The sequence below is a fragment of the Python bivittatus genome, unplaced genomic scaffold (assembly GCF_059951505.1).
Source record: "Python bivittatus isolate LINGU-HERP-01145 unplaced genomic scaffold, Pbiv_v1 ctg000700_np1212, whole genome shotgun sequence".
Taxonomy (NCBI): Eukaryota; Metazoa; Chordata; class Lepidosauria; order Squamata; family Pythonidae; genus Python; species Python bivittatus.
Genome location: NW_028277098.1, coordinates 84,594,674 through 84,615,389, shown reverse-complemented (window position 1 = coordinate 84,615,389; position 20,716 = coordinate 84,594,674). Strand labels below are relative to the sequence as shown.

At 37.6% G+C, this 20,716-nt stretch overlaps 1 protein-coding gene across 5 annotated transcripts in view; it reads left to right on the top strand.

Moving 5' to 3' along the window:
- The window catches only part of SULF2 (sulfatase 2), a 311,016-nt gene that overhangs the window by 156,856 nt on the left and 133,444 nt on the right, over positions 1-20,716 (top strand). The window contains exon 1 of one of the 5 annotated variants that reach the window (XM_088154098.1): positions 3,309-3,326. The exons of the other annotated variants lie outside the window; for them this stretch is intronic. The gene's annotated coding sequence lies outside the window, so the exon portion shown is untranslated. Of the gene's footprint in view, positions 1-3,308; positions 3,327-20,716 lie in introns of those variants that run through there. 5 annotated transcript variants of the gene reach the window in all.

Genomic DNA, 20,716 nt, shown 5'->3' with positions numbered 1-20,716 from the left:
GTTATGACGATGATGAAAAAGTAACTTTGAGACCAATTCTCACCTTTACGACCTTCACAGCGTCTCAGTGTCTCAGTCACGTGTTCTCCATTACAGTCAGTTAGTACACATCCTGTTCCGGACCCATTTTTCTATCTCCTGCCCCTCCTCTCAGAGCAGAGAGATTGCCTAAACAAGCAATCTGTTCCTGAACGGCTTCTCTCTGCAGCCTAGTATGTCCCTAAAAAGTGCTAACCAGAAATCTACAAACTCAGCTCTGTGACCTTAATTAGTTGATTAGAACCCTTCTGCCACTGCTGATGCCTGACACTGACAAGATCCTAATCAGTTTCACACTAAAGGCTTTTGCTTGCCTCCTAAGCTGCTTGTAGCTTGCTGCCATGAGCTTACTAGGCAAACACCTGGTACTAGTGCATTTCTTTCAATGTATATTCCCCATTGTGTGCCTGCTTACTCTCTTGTAATACCTTCCTCTCCAATGAATGTAAATACAAACATCAATTCTCTTCTTGCTAATTATCCCAGTGCCAGGGTAAGCATTCCAAAGGGCATGGGAGTGGGGGGAAAGGGCTATAAGATTTGCCCTTTTACCCAGCTTCCTCGTGAGTCGAGTTCCAGAAACCTTCCCCACTATTTGGGCTCACCCAACTATTTGGGGTCATATCCTTCTGACACTGTAAAGCAAAGGAAAGCTGAAGTAAAATTGTAAGCATAGTCACGGTCATGATTTTCACTTAGTGACCTCTTCGCTTAATGACCAAGTTCCCGGAACCAATTGTGGTCGTGAAACGAGGACTACCTGTATAGGAATCCAACTAAGGTGAACTTCTGCAGAATATCAGGGCACCAGATTGGGGAAGGTTAACATATTTCATGATAATACTGGTCACCTATACCCCAGGAAGCTGGTCACTAAAACTGAAAGCATAATTGTTTAAACAAGAGAATTAGATAAACACCAAACAGTGGGGAAGAGGAGGTGTTTTAAAAGAATGAAAGAAATCATCTTTAGAGTATACTTACCCAGTAAGCAGAGAGAGCTGATATGAAACATGCTTTGAAATACATTTAGAGATCTAGTACTTTATATAGAAAGAAAAGCCTAGGTGCTTAGGTAGTTATTTGTAAGTGCTGTATAAATGTAATATTACCTTGGCTCCTTTTTATGTTTCCTCTTGAAGGAAGTGATTTTGGTGATGATGCCATTGATTAGCTTGAATTCTGATCCAATGAGTGTTTCAACCTTTTAATTCATGTTATATCACTTTAAAAAGTTCTAAAGGCTTAAATAATTAAGGAAAAATCATTTTAAAGCATGGCATTTGACTGTGCTGCTAAACTACCAGATGCCTTGAAATAAATAAATCATTAAAGCTTCCTGATACTTCATAGCAAAGCACATGTTTTGATGGACAGGCCATGCATGTGTCAGTTCAATTAGGATAGCTGCAAGCTATGTTTGGCTTCACAGCGTTGTGTAAAAATTCAACCATGGTATGGAGTGAAATTTGCAGAAATGAACAATTGGTTTCCTTCAAAGGCTGTTTGATGTGGGCTACCCCCTTGCTCACACAGCAGATACATATGCTGAGAAGGTATTGAGAGTGAGATCTGCATATGACTGAGTATTTTAATCCCATTCTCCAAACAGTGATTATTATTTATATTGAAAAATAATATAGGTGGAAGGGCACTGTTTTCAACCCCTGAGATACAGCATAACATGCATGTATTTAATCTACCCCAGTAGGTGTGCATATATGGATATATGTGTATATAAAATATGTTTGCTAGATTTATACCCTTCCTTTCATTCAGGAGCTCAAGGCAGCGTGTGCTCCTCCTGTCTGTTTTTCCCTACAGCAGCCCAGGGAGGTAATTTGGGCTGAGAGAGGGACTGATCCAATCTAAGTTAGTATCTGTGGTTGAGGGAAGACTAGAACCTGGGTCTCCTCTGTGCCAGTCCAATACCTTAACCACTGTCCCACACTGATGTATGATAATTAGGATCTACGCTGTATATTATTGTATAAAATATTTGTGTTTTATTTTGTTTTATTTTTTTCTAAGGTGTATTTCCTGGCAGCACTCGAAATTTCATTCTTAAATCTCTGGACACCAAATACCTCATCCCATGCTGATTCTAATCTCTCTCTCTGATTGACAAGCTCTAATACAGAAAACTACAGACTGTGTAGCCTTTACAATTAGCTTCTTGTAAAATCTCAGCATATTCATGTGAGCTCAGTCCTGGATAAATCCTGATTCCTACTAAAAGAAAAAGCAAAAAGAGAAAAAAATATGGAAAATAACACTATAAGTAGCAAACTTTTATGGAAGCCTGACTTTGCTAATCAAAAACCCGGTCAGACAAGCCCAGCTTAAGTACTCCTCCAACTTTAATATTGGGAAAATAATAATAATCTGCTTTTGAAAAAGTAGGTAATGTGACTGAAACATCCTGAGTTCTTAAAGAAAATGTAATATAAATGCATAACTACTAGTATTAGGAGTAAAATCAAGGGCTTGGGCAAAGGCATCCACAGAATGTGATTTTGTACATGAATTTGACTATCACAACACATGTATAAAAGGCTCACAAATTATACACAATGGCATGACATCATTTGCCCCTCCCTTGCCCCTCTCCCCATACATCACTGAATGTGGGAAACACTGAAATCTGGAGAAAGACCTGGGGGCTAAGAAGCTACTGGAGAGGTGTATCCTAGCTCAGAGTCTGCATCAGAACTCTCTGCTGACCACTTCCAGTGAATCTGAGGAAGCTTCACCCCAAGTGAATGACACCCCACTCCCAGTCATGTGGAAGCCTTGTGACTTGAAGTGGCAGAGAAGTGCAAGGCTGTTAAGTTGGTCTCTAATTGGATAATGTGCTTCCTGTGATCAGCAGCAGGAGGCACTTGGTCCCCTGTTGTATAAATACGGGTAGTCTTAATTTAGCGACTGCCTTGGACAGTGACCATTTGCAGTTAAAACAGTAATGAAAAAGTAACTTTGCAGCCAGTGCCCACATTTACGATCTTCAAAGGACTGTAAAGCAAAGGAAAGCTGAAGTAAGATTATAAGCACAGTCACAGTTTCACTTAGTGACCATTTTGCTTAATGATTGACTTGCCGGTCCCAATTGTGGTCACTAAATGAGGACAACCTGTAGATAACTCAATTCACCAGGCAGTTAATTGGAAATAGCATTTTCAGCCACCCAACTGGTTAACCTGTGCCTAAAATTCCAAATTATTTTAAATCTCTAGACTTCTATGGACCACATGGTAACTGTGTTCCCAGAAATTTGTCCTACAAGCCTGGTAAGTACTACTGACTATAACTCTTGCTTAATTCTGTCCTAATTCAGTCACCAAAAGATAGAACAAGAAGCATATTGAACTGTATCTTATAAAACATCTCCCATTTTTACCACGATTTATTCTTTCTGAGCTTTAGGAAAGTATTTTCCTTTCACAAACCAGTAGAGTACACATGAAATAGAGCACACTTGAGAGCATCTGGAGATTGATCTCCATATTAGGTTTTCCAATGTTGCTTTTAAAAAAATCCTGTAAATCCATGATAATCTATCTGTTATCTAACAGGGAGATAAATATAAACTGGGTTATGGTTTCTCTAAAATCAGTGGCAAATATTTGTACAGATAAGCTAGGTAAATATGAAGCTTTGAAAATACTTGAAAATGGAAACTCTGGAACTCATTTGGTGCTATTCACGATTCAAATGGTTCTTTTGATTACAGTGACTAAAGGAGTAAAGAATAGATTTTTAGCAGCTATTATGAGTAACTCGTTCCCACACACCCTTTATGGTTACTTTTTATGCTAGTACTGTTAATTTGCATTCTTGGATGGTAGCATTGTGTCTACTATGGCCAACTTTTTCTGTTTTGGGCAGCATAAGTTTTATAGAGCATCGGACCACTCACACACATGCATAAACTTTTTAGCTTATTTATTGAGCTTGCTACAACATATTTCTTTTGAAATTCAAAATGGGCCCATAGATGCTATATTTCATCCTGACAATGCAAGATAGGGTGACATTTGTTTACAAAAAAAACTGGCTCACTGCAAATGTCAGATAAGTTTCTAAAACCTACCCTTCCTCCTCCCTCCCATTAGCCCTGATATTTGCCACATGTTCTGTAAAGCAAATTTGCCTTAAAATAAATGAGTTACTTAATATTCCAGGTAAGTAGCTTTGTTAGTCTTTTGCAGCAATTACACCAAGGAATCTTGTAATCTATTAAATACTAAATGGTTGATTATGGTATTAAGTGTCTACAGACTGGTATCAGTTTCATCATCTGACATTTTTAATTTTCTGAACATAAGATCATAACGTGTGAAAGGAATAACTGATCCTTGGAAACAATAAGTGATTAATTGGACTGAGACTTGCACAGGAGCAGCTGTAGTAGTTACTTATAGGATTAGATGGAACTCTGTCATGTCAACTGAACCATTCTGAGCCCAGAAAAATATGCCTATGGTCATCAACTTAGGTGGTAACACTTACTGATCTTGGTTAATCTCAAAAGAATCAAACAGGGTTGGATCTTTGGAGGTTGAGTCATTGGCAACTGGACTTCTTTTCTTTTGGTTTGATATGTTTCGCTGCTTCTCCAAGCAGCTTCAGTCTAGAAAGTTGATTGGGGGGACCCAATAAATGTCTTCCAGGGTGGCTGTGTTTCTCACTAACATGATGGGCTCATTCTCATAGGAGAAGTGATTAGTAGAGTCTTTGGGATGTGGATGTCTTACTCCTAATCCCTCACTCATCCCCAAGGGGATGTTAAGTGTTGCCTTCCTGGTGAACTTTTGAACTGTTCTTAATCTTCCTGGGGAGTGATGAAAGGGCAGCATGGAAAATGGGAGACAAGTTGTGTCTGAGGCCTCCACCTCTATTGAGGGAAGGATTTTCCACTTTGGCATAAATGGATTCCTTCACTCCTCTCTCAAACCACCTATCTTCTCTGTACAAAATGTGAACATTACTGTTCTCAAATGAGTGTCCTTTTTCTTTTAGATGAAGGTATGATTCTGATCCTGTGTAGTTGCTCCTCCTGTGCTGGGCCATCCTCTTGTGTAAAGGGAGTGTTCAGAGCTCTACATTGGAGAAACCAAACAGCCTTTACACAAGAGGATGGTCCATCTACTACAGAGATCGGGATGCTGATTTTAGTTGCTAGACTGTCAAGTGAACATGGGAGTCTACTAAAGTCCATTATACTGAGATTAGAGCTATTAGTGGTGTCTACATGTAGAGCTACTGCACAAAGAATAGCAATCATAGCAACAATCATTATACTGATGATAGTCTGATTTCTTTCCCCCTCTTTATGACTCCTCAGTGATTGTATGAAATAGCCTTGTTCAGATGTTCAGATAAACAGATTTATAAGTTATGATGATATTTTAGTACTTAGAATAAAACACTAATTATAGCCATGGTACATATAATCTGTTTTGTGCTAAAAATGTTTTGTCTTGCATTACATCCTTCCTAGATGTAGACATTCATATACACACACATTTTTTTTTCTTTGTGGAAATAATAGAGAAAGATTCAGGGTTATGGTTCATAACCACCAATGGTTATGAAATAGGGAAAGTGACTGGTGTTTGAATAATTGACAAAAAACTGTTTTGTGTTTTAGAAAGAGCTGTTTCATAAAATGAAGGAATGGTTGCAATAACAGGCTTGAGCATCATTGGCAACCAGTAATTTTAAGCTCTAAAATTGCACATTTCCACAGCAACCTGGTTGAATTAGTAGAATACAAAATAGTAGAAAAGTTAACTTTTTCATTGTTTTCCTTGTACAGATACTATATTGTTCTATCTCAGGGCATCATATACCACAGTATAATGGGGCGCTTTGATTTAACCAAGTGTCTAACAAGTTACTTTAATTTTTTAGTAGTGCCACCTGTCTACTTTGTTCATCTTTCCCCTTACTTACTTACTTTTCGTAATAGGGTTTGCCCCTTTCCATTCAGTTAGTGCAGCAGGGATTTGGGTTAGTTGACAGCAGATACAAAAAACAAGACTCAAGCTATAGTGGTGGAATTAACTTTATTAATTAGGTTAATTAATGGTTAATGGATGAAAGATGGAAAGGTAAGGGATGGAAAGAAAATCTGAACAAATCCAAGTGGCAGACAGAAGTAATAGTGTCCTTCCTCTACTACTGAGTTAACTGCAGCATGGTAAGGAAGTGTTAGAGATTGCAGGTGGAATGTGTTGTTAGAGAAAGGATGCTTCCATGTTTTTGTTGACCCCCGTCTTGGCAGGGGAATCCAAATTGGGAAGATGGCAGACAGGGCCGTCCCTTTTCAATTTTTGATTGATGTCAGTGCACATCCTAAAGGGGTGAGGCTTGCATTGCAACTGTCCATCTGCCTTCGTGCCAATTTTGACACATATATAGATGTCATTGGTTGCGGTTGTTCTGTTGTTGCTGTTTCAGCATTTATAGTCTTCCTTTCCTTTGAAAGCTTAAGGCAAGTTTAAGTAGAATGGCCATAATCCTGGTCTACTAAGTTCAAAGCTGCTACATTACATTGCCTTTGTTATCTAATTTCCTTGCCTTATTCACATAATTTTATGAAGGGTCCAGGCATCACTATCCCTGTGTAAGAATCTCATTTTGTTTCAGCCACTTCATTTTTATGTCCATAATGAATCTGCTAAGAAGGAAAAACCAAGATAGTTGTGTATAACCTTGTGGTTGGTTGCATCCAGATTCCCTGTTCAAAAGCAGAATGTGGGAGGTGGGAAGCATGTGTGTATGCATGTATGAGAAAAGGATTTGGAGATGAGAGGGAATATGCCAGCTGGATGAAAGGTATTTCATGGAGGAGAATTTGCTGGCAGAAAAAGTGATTGTCAATAAGAACATTATGTAGAAGCATAAACATTGTGTGTACTAGAAGTAGTTTTGTCTTTTAGGGTTTGGGTTGTTTTTTTTTAGGAATTCTTACAAATTACAAGTTTTTGAAGTTATAGTATATTTCTGCAAGTCTGAATACTGTTTTGATGTCTGAAAACATATAAGTTCCAACTAATTGGATACATTTTACAGGTAGTTTTACAGGCCTGCAGCAATCACAGTAGCCATAGCATGTTTGGCTGTACCCTTGCATGGCAACCACTTTGTTGCAGCAATGAAACATTCTTAATATTTCAAACATGCCTACCAGTCCATCCAAATTGAAGACCTCTGATAATGTCTATTATCAGAATCCATTACTTAGGGTCTTTATTATTTAATGTTGGCTAATAGTAACAGATAATTACACAATATTGAATAGTAAAGACCCTAAATAATAATGGATGTGGCCAACTCCTATTCTGCATCTGTCTTTACACCTGAACAAAATGATAGCTTGAGTAGCACAAATTGGGAACAAACACTACGGGGAAGGTTCCGGTCAGTAAGGATGTAGCAAAGGAACTTCTAACTAAGTTGAATGCCTTCAGGTCCCCAGGCCCGGATGAAATATACCCTAACATTCCAAAGGAACTGGCAGAATTGCTGTCCTGTGAGGACAGGCTAAAAGAACTTGGGACTTCAGTCTGAAGAAAAGAAGCCTTGGGGAATGCATGATAAACATGTTAAGATTCATAAAGGGAAGCTGTAGAGAAGATGGTAATGAATTATTTTTTCATAGCCACAGAAACTAGGACTAATAATAATGGGTGTAAGTTGCGGCTACCTAAATTTTGTTTAAGTATATGGGAAAATGTCCTACTGGTAAAATCTGTATAAGTGGAATAGTCTACTCATGGAGGTTTTTAATGGACAGTTTAAATGATTTTTTTTTTAGATTTTTTATCCCGCCTTTCTTATTTTTATAAATAACTCAAAGTGGCGAAGATCCCTAATACTCCTTCCTCTTCCCGTTTTCCCCACAACAACCCTGGGAGGTGAATTGGGCTGACAGGGAGTGACTGGCCCAAAGTCACCCAGCCGGCTTTCATGCTTAAACTGGGATTAGAATTCACAGTCTCTTGCTTTCTAGCCTGGTGCCTTAACCAGGCACCAGATCAAACTTTTCTGCACATTGCAGAGGATTAGTTTAGATGAGCTTGTGATCCTTTCCAACTCTGCAGTTATATATTCTAAGTTGAAGCAGTGATAGACATTATCTTCATAGACTTGAAAATTTACAGGAGTGACGACTAAAGCCATGAAATAAGAGATATCTGCTAACTAGGAGATAGGCTGTGAGGGATTTAAACAAAATATTTACATTCAGAGATATCACATTGACAACAAAAGTGTATATTGTCAAGAACATGCCTTCCCCATCTGTGAAAACTGGAGCATTAGAAAAGCTGAAGAAGAAAAATTGCTTGAATTGTGGTGTTGGAAAACATTTCTGAGAATACCTTGGACTGCTGTAGAGAGTAAGGAAGATGGCCTTGGCAGAGATAGGCCAGATCTGTTACCAAAGCAACAAAAGGAAAACCATGGGTTAAGTCCAAAACAAGAAGGCATATGCAAGCAATTCAGGCAGACACTTCCCTAATTCACATGGGGATGGGGGCTGTAAAGTACAGTCAGGTTTGCTAAATTCTGTTACTATTTTACACTAAGTATGAAAGTAATTTTGCCTTCTGTGGACTTGATTTCTTGGTTTGGTCTATATAGTGGGGGTGACATCACTTGCAAGATTGATGTCAGCCTGGCAAGGTACTCCAGACAAAAAGAACACCCAGAAGTACTAGCTCTAACTTTATTGTAAGGTTACATTAACAGAATCTTGCAGGTCTGAAAGTACATCTCTCACCCCTCCCCCTTGCTTTTACAGTCCAAGAAACTAGGAAGAGTCCCTTCTGAGATGTTTGCCACATCCCCATTTCTTCTGTGGGCTAAGTTGCTTCTTATCTGACCGTTGTTTAATCTGCAGCTCTTCCACTTGTTTCCCAAGGTCATTTCCACATACCATTACAGTCTTTCACTGTAATCAGAGTACAAGCTTGAAACTGAAGCTGCTTATCATGTGGGTTTTTATTTCTGCTGAATTCAAAAATTTTGTTCCAGTGTTGTTAGATTTCCGACATCAGAGTATAGGAGCATATTCTGTATTTATCAAGGCAAGTGGGATCTCTTGAATAGAAAGCAAAATAGCTAATATAATTTTTCCAGATCTGCCTCCACAGACAGTTCAGAAGTGGTAACTTTTTAATAAAACTAATCTGGCAGCTAAGAGAAAGAGATTAAATTGTCTCCTACTTTTCCCCACAACAACCATTGTGTGAGGTAGGTTGAGCAGAGAGAGAGTGGCTGCCCCAAAGTCACCCACTGAGCTACCGTGGCTGTGGGTGGATTAGAATTTGGGTCTTCTCACTCCTAGTCCAACAATTTAATGCTACACCACATTGGCTCTCTAGAAATATAAATAATTGTATTACAAGTCCCTCTATTGACCTGATACAGAATATCATTGTATCAAATAAAACAAAGATATTGGAAGTAAGGGAAAAGATCTGATAAACTATCATGGCTTGACGGAAATAGTTATAACAAAGCATTATTTCTGCTATCAAAGATGCTGGGAGTAAAGTATATATTTATTCTGATTTAATACGTTATTTTTGTCATTGATATTCTTCATTGTGTAATATTAAATCAACTGTAATTGAGGAAGAAATTAATTTATTTTTATGTGACAAAGTTCTTCCAGTGATTATTCAAACTGTCTTTCTAGCTGCACCTTTATCTCTCCAAGAAATAACAGATGCTATTAAGTTTATGAAAGCTGAAGAAGCTCCTGATGGCTATCTCAATTAATGGTATAAAATATATTGGGGGGGGGGATGTCCAATACTACTGGAGGTTTATTTTAGTGAGGCTTGTAGTGATCCTTGGTGAGGTTTATATTATGATAATTTTGAAAACTAAGGATTCTGCTGACCGCAAGCCACTACCTGATTTCCTTGTTAAATATTCATGCTAAAAAATTGACAATGATTCTGCCATGCAGATTTCCAATTATACCTCCCAGGATTATCCATCCCACATAATGTGATTTTATAAAAGGTCAACAAGCATTTGATAACATTAGGTTATTAATTGATTTTTTTTTTTTTTTTGCTACACATTCAGAAAGAATAATTTTTTGGATGGAGAAAAGGTCCTTAATATAGCATAGTCTTGTTCATTTTTAAAAATTTATTGGACTAAAATGTGGTACTCAAATCCTTTTGCTAGAGTTATTAGAAATGAAATTACTTCTTCATCAAGATGTCTTGTGAAACTCATCAGACATTCAGAAGTTATTTTGGGTATAACACTAGCTGAGTTTGAATACAAATTATGATTTTAAGCCAGTGATATAGTATTTCTTAGTGATAATCATGAATGTTTTTTTTTCAAAAAAATTATTAGAATTTTAAAAAGAACAATGAAAGATAATACAAAGTAGGAAGAAAAAACAAAAGAAAAAAATCAACAAAAAATCCCCCCTTTTGTGACTTCCCACCCTCATCACAAGTAATAAACAATTTCATAATTTCACCCCTCTTAATTAAGAAATATAAAACTCTTCATTCCATAACCCATCTCTTAATAATAAACAGATAAGTAACATCTTGTGATGGAATGTATCTACGAGGAGGAGAGTGATGTGGGAGATCAAGGCTATTGGGAAGGACAGGGTGCATTCCAGGAGAGAGGAGGGAGGAGTCAAGGGGCAGCTGAGTCTGCAACAGGAGTGTGGGAAGCAAAAGAGGTTCAGGATAGCCACTCCCTAGAATTTCACAGGGTATATCCACTAGTTGCTGTAGTATAGATTTAGTTTGGCAAGATTCTGTCTCTAAGGTGTAAGCTAATAAAGGAACTGGACTGGACTGGACTGGACTGTTTTATCGTTGTTCTTGGGCTGGGCCTGACACATCTTCTCCTTATCCAATTGTCAGCAAAAAGTCCAAAAATTGGGCTGAGTGACTTGTTCTGTATTACAGTTTCTGCTGTTTTCTGTTTTCCTTTTTTTCTGTGTGAGAGGGTAAATGTGTCAGTGTAAGAGACACAGACATGGAGGAAGGTCACAGAGACTTTTCAAGCTATTTTGGAAATATGGAATATTTCTCTAGAGATACACAATTACAGTACTGCCTTTTAAACTATAGAGATTGTTTTTATATTGTATTTTAATTGATTTTATCTCTGCTGTAAACCACCCAGAGTCGTTTCAACGAGATGGGCGGTAACAAATGTGATATATAAATAAATAAATAAACATAACTATTCCTCTGCTTATGCTTGAGTTGTATCTCTGCAAATAGAAGAAAAGTACCTGTTTCCACATATCCACCATTATATATTATTCAGATGATTATGCTTTTAAAAAATCCTAGTTTATGTGTTTTTGTCTGGGGATGGAAACATATGTGTACATAAGTCAACTGATTTTGTTCTATGTAACCAAATGTTACATGGCTAATTCCAGCTGAAACATTTCTAATGATAAAAGCAGTCAAAAAGTTAGAACTAATTACCTAAGGAAGTGATGGTCTCCCTTCACTGGATGTGTTAAACCAAAAGCAGGAATAATTTAATTTGGGTTCCTGCATAGAGTAGGGGGAAATACTCATAGGCCAAATCTCCCCTTCCAATCTTATGATTTTGTGTTTCTATGAATTGTTAACTTTTTTTAATAGATGTAATCTTTTGTTCTGTCTTCGTCATTTATACTTTGGAATGATGTATTTTCTTTCATACTTGCAGAATTTATATACAGGTAGTCCTTATTTAGTGACCACAATTGGGACCAGCAACCCAGTTGTTAAGCAAAGCAGTCGCTAAGTGAAACCACAACTATGCTTATGATCTTACTTCAGCTTTTCTTTGCTTTACAGATCTGCGAAGGTTTAAATATATTTTAAAATCTTGAAAACAAATATGAATAAAAACGTGTGTGTAGTTAATTCACACTCATGAAATAAGAACTGGCATTCAGTATTTGGATCCTTGAACATTAGCATTAAGAAGTTTCAGTGGAAGGAGCAAGAAATTTAATTGTTAAAAAGACACTGAAACCATCGGCTGAATCTTTGCTGGGGAATACACTGTATTGAGTTTAATGGGAATTATTTTCATATATACACATGCACACATACATACACAGAGAGATACACACATTCTTACAAACTTCACTTTTTTTAGGGTCTTGCTTTTCTTTAGAAAAAATACTTAGCTTTTTATTTGGATAGTTTATTGTTGCTATTACTCATGGAGCTATCACAATTGTGTGTCCTCCATGACCATCCACTGGCTACATCTGGGTGCTGCCTGCAGAAGGTTAGATCTGGACGCCTTGGTCACCCACTGCCAACAGAGTCATTCCATTGTAGCATTAGCTGAGGACAGAAGTTGCTCATTATCATCACCTCCACCTTCGCCCTGCACCCATCCTCTGCACTTGTGACCTGTCAGCTAGGGTATTTTTCACACAGATTTAGTGCTTTTTCAGAAGGATGGTTCAGAAATAGCATGTTTGATGGGTCATAGGTGCTGTGCTTCACCTCTCCCACTTCACCCCTGCATTCCTCCATGCTTGAGACCTGTTAGGTAGCTTGACACTCAACTAAGCACTCAACTCATCCAATGCTGTCCCACTCCTTATTAGAAACCATTCTCTTTCTTTAATTTGACTTGCAGCAGGTGGCATACTTCTTATGGCCGTGGAATAGGGATCAGCAATGGTGATGTACAATGTATGCTGCCATATCTTTCTACCAGCTCAAGAACTGATGAATAGTACTTTAACATGACCATCAGGAAGAGTTCTAACTCAACCACAGTTTGGGCGTATTGAAGACAAACATGGAAACAAAGCATTTTCTAGTCTCCTGACCATGTTTTACCTCTGACTCTTAGTCCTTGTGTGAAAATCATCTTGACCTTCTAAAATCCTAAGGAAAAATAAATTCTTAAAAGACTCTACAATGTGTGTGTGTGTATGAGTATTTGTATAGGTATATGAATTAATGTTTAAAGTGATCAAAAATCACACAAGATTATCACATGTTATTAGCCTTCAGATTATTAAGGGTGATTGTGTCATTCACAGGTTCAAGCAATAGCATCCAGCACATAGCAAAGATAGCTTTAATTTTCCTCTTTGGTTCCTCTAGTTCTCATTTATACTAAATGTAGTTTAAACTCATTATTGGGATGCTGCTTGTGATCCTAAAAAATACTGAGAAATTGCTTTAAATGCATTGATAAACAAATCCTTGTAAATGTTTCAGCCGAAAATAACATCTTAGAACAAACCTCATCCAGCTTTTCCTGGATAGATGTTAACTACACACTTGACCTTTAATCTCCTGATAAGAACATTCCCATGTGTACAATTAAGCTGAAGGCGATAAAAAGAAACATTAATAAGGCTGCAGATATCAAAGGTGTTAGGCAAGCTTTTAAAGATGCTTTACAATAGATTTATTAAGTTGTTAAGAAGTCAGCACTTCGCGGTACATGCACAGAACAGTCCTTCTTGGATGTGAGGAGAGTAGGAGAAATAATGGATATTCATTATGGAAATAATGGATATTCACGCTTACGATATGTAAATTTTACTTTTGGAACGTGTCATTCCATGCTCCCAGTGTTATTAAGGACCGTTCATGCTCTTCTGTCTCTCTTCCTCATTAGTATGGGTGTGAGCACAAGAGTTCAAGAGGTAGAGAAGACATAGGGTGACAGAAAAAAGAGCAAGGTGTTGCAACATTACCAGTTTTATCCTTAGTGGATCTGTTACAGCACACCATCAGCTGCATCCTACAAGTAATTTTTTTTCTTTCCCCACACTGTTTTACAACAATAGTGTACTAGTGCTCTTTTAACGTTGTGTTCAAAAGCAATGGCCATAATTTACATAAGATTTGTAATGGAACCTGCAGTGAAATTCTGTTGGAAGGCTACCACAGTCCAGTTGTTCCAGAAAGCAGCAGTTTGAGTAGCTATGGGTACATCTCAGTTTGCCCATATCATGGTGTTAGCTGCACTGGCTAAAGATACCGGTGGTTAAAGCCCTTCAAGACTTAGCTATCTGTGGGACTCACTACTCCCAGTAGGAATTATCATGTACAGGGGTCCATCACCTCCTTTCAGGGGAACAGCATTCCCCTAGAAATCTGAATGATTCCCACCCTAGTGGTTTTCAGAAACCTGGCTATTTCCGCAGACCTTGGGGTTGATATTGTAATGTTGTTATCCTTACCACTGGGTTTTGTCTTTGAGTATATTAAGTGATGCTCTCTGTGTTTATGTTTATTATGTTGATATGTTTTGATTTTTATTTGATACATTTATGTGTTTAGTATGATTTACAGATGTTGGGATTGCACACTGCTTAGAATTAGTGATTGGAGTGGTTATAAACCCAATAAATAAATAAATCCCCTAGAAAATTCTGTAGCAGCAGTGTCCTACATGAAACCTTAAGACTTCTAAAGCACTGGGTAGTGGCCCTCAAAGATCTTTGAAGATTGTTACTAAATCTTAATTGTAAATAGAGATGAAATAATTAATTACGTATTTAGAGAGTAGTCATACTAGCTAAATTTAATTTTAACTGAATGTAAATGCAAGTGAAATTAGATCAGATTTAGTTTTCATCCTAGTCCTATTCACTACTTTTTTGAGTACGACCCCTGGCTCAGAAGAGAAGACGTTAAGTACAGCAACATTCTTATTTAAATTAACAGGAGCAAACAGGATCACTACTTTGTAGAAGTTTGAATTGATGCATCCCGGTGGATCATGAACAATGATGAACCTTTTTACTTGTGAACCTTTCTCCATCTCCAAACTTTTAGATAGTTATTCAAATCATTTAGTATTTGTTTTAAAGCAAAACAGTGTAATGCTTCATTGTAGCTACTCACCATCAGTTTCTTATGTAGCTATGCCCAAATCATAATCTGTAGACTTTATGATAAAGTCTGGGGGTAAGTGCTAAATACTTTAAAGATTAAATTACAGAAGTAACCACTTTCTTGCAAACACAGATGTGATGGAGTGACCCATGAGACCATTTTAAAGCAGCAATATATTTCAGGTTGTAAAAGCTACTGAGCCTAGTTATTCTTATCTTAACTTTTATTACATCACTAAACATAATCCAGGGTTTCATGAGCAATACTGCAGAGGAACATAGATGGAATTTATACAGCATTCTGTGTGATATCACAACTTTGGTCAGGGGGAAGAAAAGCAAAGCACGTATGTCAGTGGGGTGTTAGATAAAGATACTGCTCCAGTAAGTCAGTGTTTATGAGATTCAGGAAAGGAAAATGGAGATATTTCATATGCATGAATAGAAAACATTTGAAGTGAAAATGCAGTTTTTATTTAGTGTAATTAAATCTGTGTCACAGCAACCTTGCCAAAACATTGTAGGTGGGGTTTCTCCGCTGTAAATTCAGCTTAAGAAAAACCCCAGGAAACTCACTCTCTTAATTCACCTTAATTCATCTCAACTGGGATCTTCCTCTTGGGAGTTAAATAGATCATAAGTTCATACTGGACGATACCATAGGGTTTAATTAGCCACTTCAGCGAATTTGTGGAATTAATTCAGAGCACAACACCCTGTCCAGAAGAATGAGCTCCAACTGTGTGTGTGTGTTTTAAATAATGTTAGCAGAAGGAGAGATGAAGTAGAGAATGAGAATCCTTCTGCTAGTGTGCTTAAATGTTACTACTGTTAGCAGAATGGTTACTTCACTACAGAAGAGGATAGAACAAAGTCTGGTCTGTTTTGATATTTTAGTGTTGTATTTCTTGTCTTAGTTGCCCTGAATCTTTTCTGATGTTAAAGATGGGGTATCAGTGAATGTAATTAATAAATTAACTTTGAGCTGCTAAACATTACTAGTGAAAACCATTGTAAGAAAACCTATATTCCCTACAGTGTCCCACTTACTACATTTCTATCTGATTTAAGATTGTTAGATAATTATATTAACAAATTAAAGTATTCAGAATGGATTTAAAGAATCTTGCTCCTTAGAGTATTATTTCAAAATAATTTTTAAAAAGTTGTATTTGTATCGAGGTATATTTGATAAGATTTCCTCAGTCAGCTAATCTGATCCTATAATTTACACAATGCTTGATTTTGGTTTGTGTCAGTTCTGTTACCACCTCCCCATTGCAAATATAGGTAGTAGCAAAAAAAGGAGTTGTTATTTACATGTCTCCTATCCTCTAGAGCTCAAGGTGACATTTCTTCCACAGTGACATGTACATTTTATCCCCGAGCAATTCTGTGAGATCAGTTAATCTAATATAGAAGTGTTGCAGTGCTATAATAAACTGTGGCTTATTGTGATTCATATCAAGCCACAGCAAGCCTCAAATAGACACACTGGTTTCTGTCATGTCTTCCTCTAACATGGCTCAGAGAAGGAGTTTGAATGCTTTTACCCATTTTCCATAAATTATAGCTTATGAGCTTCCTTTGTTTCCACTTCTGAGTAGGAAGAATGTTATTGGGATTTTTGAGGACTGCAGCCCCAACATTCCTGAAGGATGCTGTTTGCACAATAAGAATCAGTGTCCATAATAAGAGCTTGAACCATAACAAACCAGTTTGCTGTGTTATTATCTTGGATTCTGATTAATAGTGTGTGGAAAAATTCTCCATCTTTTTTCTATTCTTCTTATTCAATTTGATGGAAGAGATTTTGGTTTTAAAATGTCTTTCAAAGGAGAATTTTGGTGAAAAGGTTATACAGGTAGTCCTTGCTTAACGACCATTCATTCAATGACAGTTCAAAGTTACAATGGCCTTGGAAAGGGTCTTTATGGCCTGTAAAGCACTTCTGGCTGTTGTAAACATTGCACTGCCCCTCTCCACAGTCATGTGGCCGCATTTTGGGCGCTTGGCAACCGGCTCACATTTACGACCAGTTGCCGAGCACCCCGTGATCATGTGATCGCCATTTGCAATCTTGTCTGCTGGCTTCCCCAGAAAGTCAGTGGGGAAGCTGTCAGGGAAGTTTGCAAGCAGAGGGGATGGAGGGAAACCTCTTGGTGGTGTGCAGGAACACCTGAAGATTTGAGCTCCGTTCCTCCAGCCCCATGAAGGATTTCCACTCTGTACACAGAGGGGAGGGCAAACCCTTTGGCAGGCTGCAGGAACGTTTGAGAGCGAAAGGGCTGCCTGCTGGGAGGATTTCAGCTCCACGCAGAGCTGAAACTGTCTGGCAGGCAGCCCTTTCACTCTTCAGCAGGCAGCTCTTTCGCTCTGTCCACTTAATGACTCAGGAGATCACTTAACAACTGCAACCGAGAGTGCCTGGATCACGGTCGTTGAGTGAAGCAGTCACATAGGTGTCTCGCTTAATGACCACTTTGCTCAATGATCAAGATACTGGTCCCAATTGTGGTCGTTAGGCAAGGACTAACTGTAGATGGAATAATATATTCTTGTACTTACTTTAGTTAAGAAGTGGCCAAGGTCTGTGCATATGTAATTATCGTGCCTTTCACTGCACAATCACCTGTCCAGCAATTTGCATCTCCCACCCTTATTAAGTTCTAGGAGAAGACATAAAGAAGAAACTCTTTTCATATTGGGAAGTGTGGATAACTAAGCAGGTTTTAGAATGATGGAAAGCTGTGCAGCAGAATGCTTCCCACCTGCAGTAATAAAGTGAGCTCAAAAAAACCACCAAGAGAAATTGAAAGGAAGTCTCCAGCAACTTAAGAATAAGATAGAAAAATAGAATTCTCTTCTTCAGCCTTAATTCAGGTATTGGTTCATTCATTCATTCATTGAGTTTATATCCTGTCTTTCCTGCAGAGACTCATATATGGTTTCCACTGTATAAGTATGTGTGTGTGTTCTATTTAATATAAGTCTTACATATACATCACACACATCAATTCAGTTTAAAAAGGATTCTTTTCCACTTTCATCCTGCGTTAAGAACATTCACACTTTGTAGAAGTGCTGAAGTATTTTTAATATTTATCTCTGAAACATTCCCATAATCATATAGAATCATAGATACAAGGAATGTAAAAAAGGAAACATAACTGTGTTATGTGCAAATACCCCAAAACCTGCAGAATCAATGACATGGGTAAAATTTTGCTTGCATCATCTCTTTACCTGAGATGCATTAGCTATTTTATGAAAGCTGCTTAAAATTGTATATATGAGGCAACTATCTTTATGGGATCATGTTGGGGTAGAGAAACATAAAAAGTAAAACTGAAATTGTATAAAGCATTTTTCTACAGAGAGGAGGTTTAATCATAAAAATAAAATTAATTCTTGATTACACTGCATTTTGAAAGGCTTCAGGAGTCATAGTACGTTAGTGAAGTGCAAATTTTTACTTCATATTTTAGCACATTTCTAACTTGATGTCGAAGAGTTTTACTGCCATCCGTTTGCATTTGTGGGCATAATATTAACAACAACAAAAAAAAGCCTTTTATTCATTTTTCTTTGTACAGCCTGCAGAAGGGAATAGTAACTACCACAGAAGTGGAATTTATGAGAGAATCCTTGGTACTGGTATTTGTTGCAGATACTTCATAGCATTCCAAAGTTGCCAATTTATCTTTTTATCTAGTTTTCCTTCTTCTGATCTTTGCCTTTGAAGTGGTTGCTGGATGGTAAAACACTTGGGATAATGTTGGCACGTCATTCATTTATATGCAGAAGCTGCTCTGCTATTTTGTTAATTTGTAGTTTCTACCTATCCATTCCAGGATCCATAAGGAGATTTTGTGGTTCCACACTGAGATCAGAGTTGCTATATAATCTGAGCATTTTGTTGAATCGTCCAGCATTTGAATCCTAGCATTCCCAGACTTTTAGTTCCAGACTCTTTGGAAGATAACAATTTGCAGAAGGCTGCTGTAAATGTTATAAATCTTCTACCCACTGTGCTACGGTTTCAAAATATTATTGCTTCATCATTTAAATCTGGTGGTTTGATGCAAAACAGTGCTATTGCTATACTGACCTCACTATCTCAGGTGAGTTGACAGTCCTCCAGTAAGAGCCTTACATTAAATTGCTCTTAAAGGCATTTTGCTTCTAATGTACCTGGCATTAGTCATGAAAGAAGTCAAGCAGGTACATGTATAGTTGTGTCAGTTCTTACAAAATTCTCTCTTTGTATAATCTGCATGTTTAGTGATATAACGCGGGCGTGCGCACGCACCCACACTCCCAGGGATAACATTCTGAGTGTAAAATTTGCTGCTTTGTAATAGCATGCATATCAATGATCATAAGCTGCTATCTCTTAATGTAGGGGTCCCCACGATAGCACCTGGACCCCTACAGAAATCACCTCTGGCCTTTGCAGGCTCCCTACCCAGCTGACTTTTAATTATTATGGTTTTAATTAATAAATAAATGGGAAACTGGCACACTACGAAGCAAGGTGGCAAACCTCCAGCATCATATTTGTTTCCAAGAATGCTTCTGGGTTCTAAATGAGTTCCTTAAACTTCTTAGAACATATAATGATGAATGTTTGCAGCCCATTGTTTGCCTATAATGTAGCTACTTGCCCAGAAGTAAGGAAGAGGTAAGCAGAGGTAGTAGGAAGAGTTCAGGGGGAAGTATGTAGAAGGGTTACAAGTAGCAGTCTGGAAAATCAATGTTTTGTTATTGGTTCCCCCCGCCCCCCCGCCCATGGCATAGCTTGAAAGAGCAAACCTTCTTTGCATCAATTTTACATGAGTACTTATAATATCTTCTCAACATTCCAGATATACCCACCAGGCCAAGAAGATTAGGGATCCTTGGCATAATATGTATCATATAGTCTAATTTGTGCAGAGAATGTATGTCAGGCGTATCCTAGTGAAGTACCTTTAGAAATAGAACTCTGTCTGTTTTAAGCTAATTATCAAAGCAAATTGGAAAAGGCAAATTTAGATCTTTTGTATTTGTTTTAATGTGTACCTTTTTTAGATTAGATTCAGAAAGGATACAATGTGCTTTACAAATCCAGGTCACATAATGTGTATATGCATACACACATGTGTACATATGTGATTTGCAGGTAAATCATTAGAGGCCCTTAAAGGCCTGTCATCTGCAGCTCTGATAGCCATCAGCCTCTTGGACTTTTTCTTGCTTGGTAATGCTTTGTATAGTTTTTATGTTTTATATATTTATTGTTTTAATGGATTTTGTGAGCTGCCCAGAGTCGCCCATTAGGGGCAGATGGGCGGAGATAAATTGAATGAATGAATGAATGAATGAATGGGCTAATATGTTTTTGCAGTAAATGTTTCCATAACATTCTACAATTCTTCTAGTTTGCACTTGTCAAGAAACCAAACCATTCTTTGCCTAGTGCCTTGTTGCCAGTTTATTAACACACATATAGTATAGTATGATACAACATCTCATCATCATACAGATAATAAAAATATACCATTGCAGTCTGTGCACTTTTTGAAATAAAGCATTTCATAGTGAGTTAAATTTTTAGACTCAAGCTTCATTATTTCCTCTGAAAATCAAATTAACAGGAGCTTAAGCTACACATTCTAAGCATGCGTCTGTAATTGTCCGTATTATCTGGTTCCAGAAAACAGGACGAAAGATCAAATCTGGAGATGACTTGCTTCTCCAGGTATGATTACTAAGTTATCGAGGATTCTCAGCAATAGGCTACCAGTATAT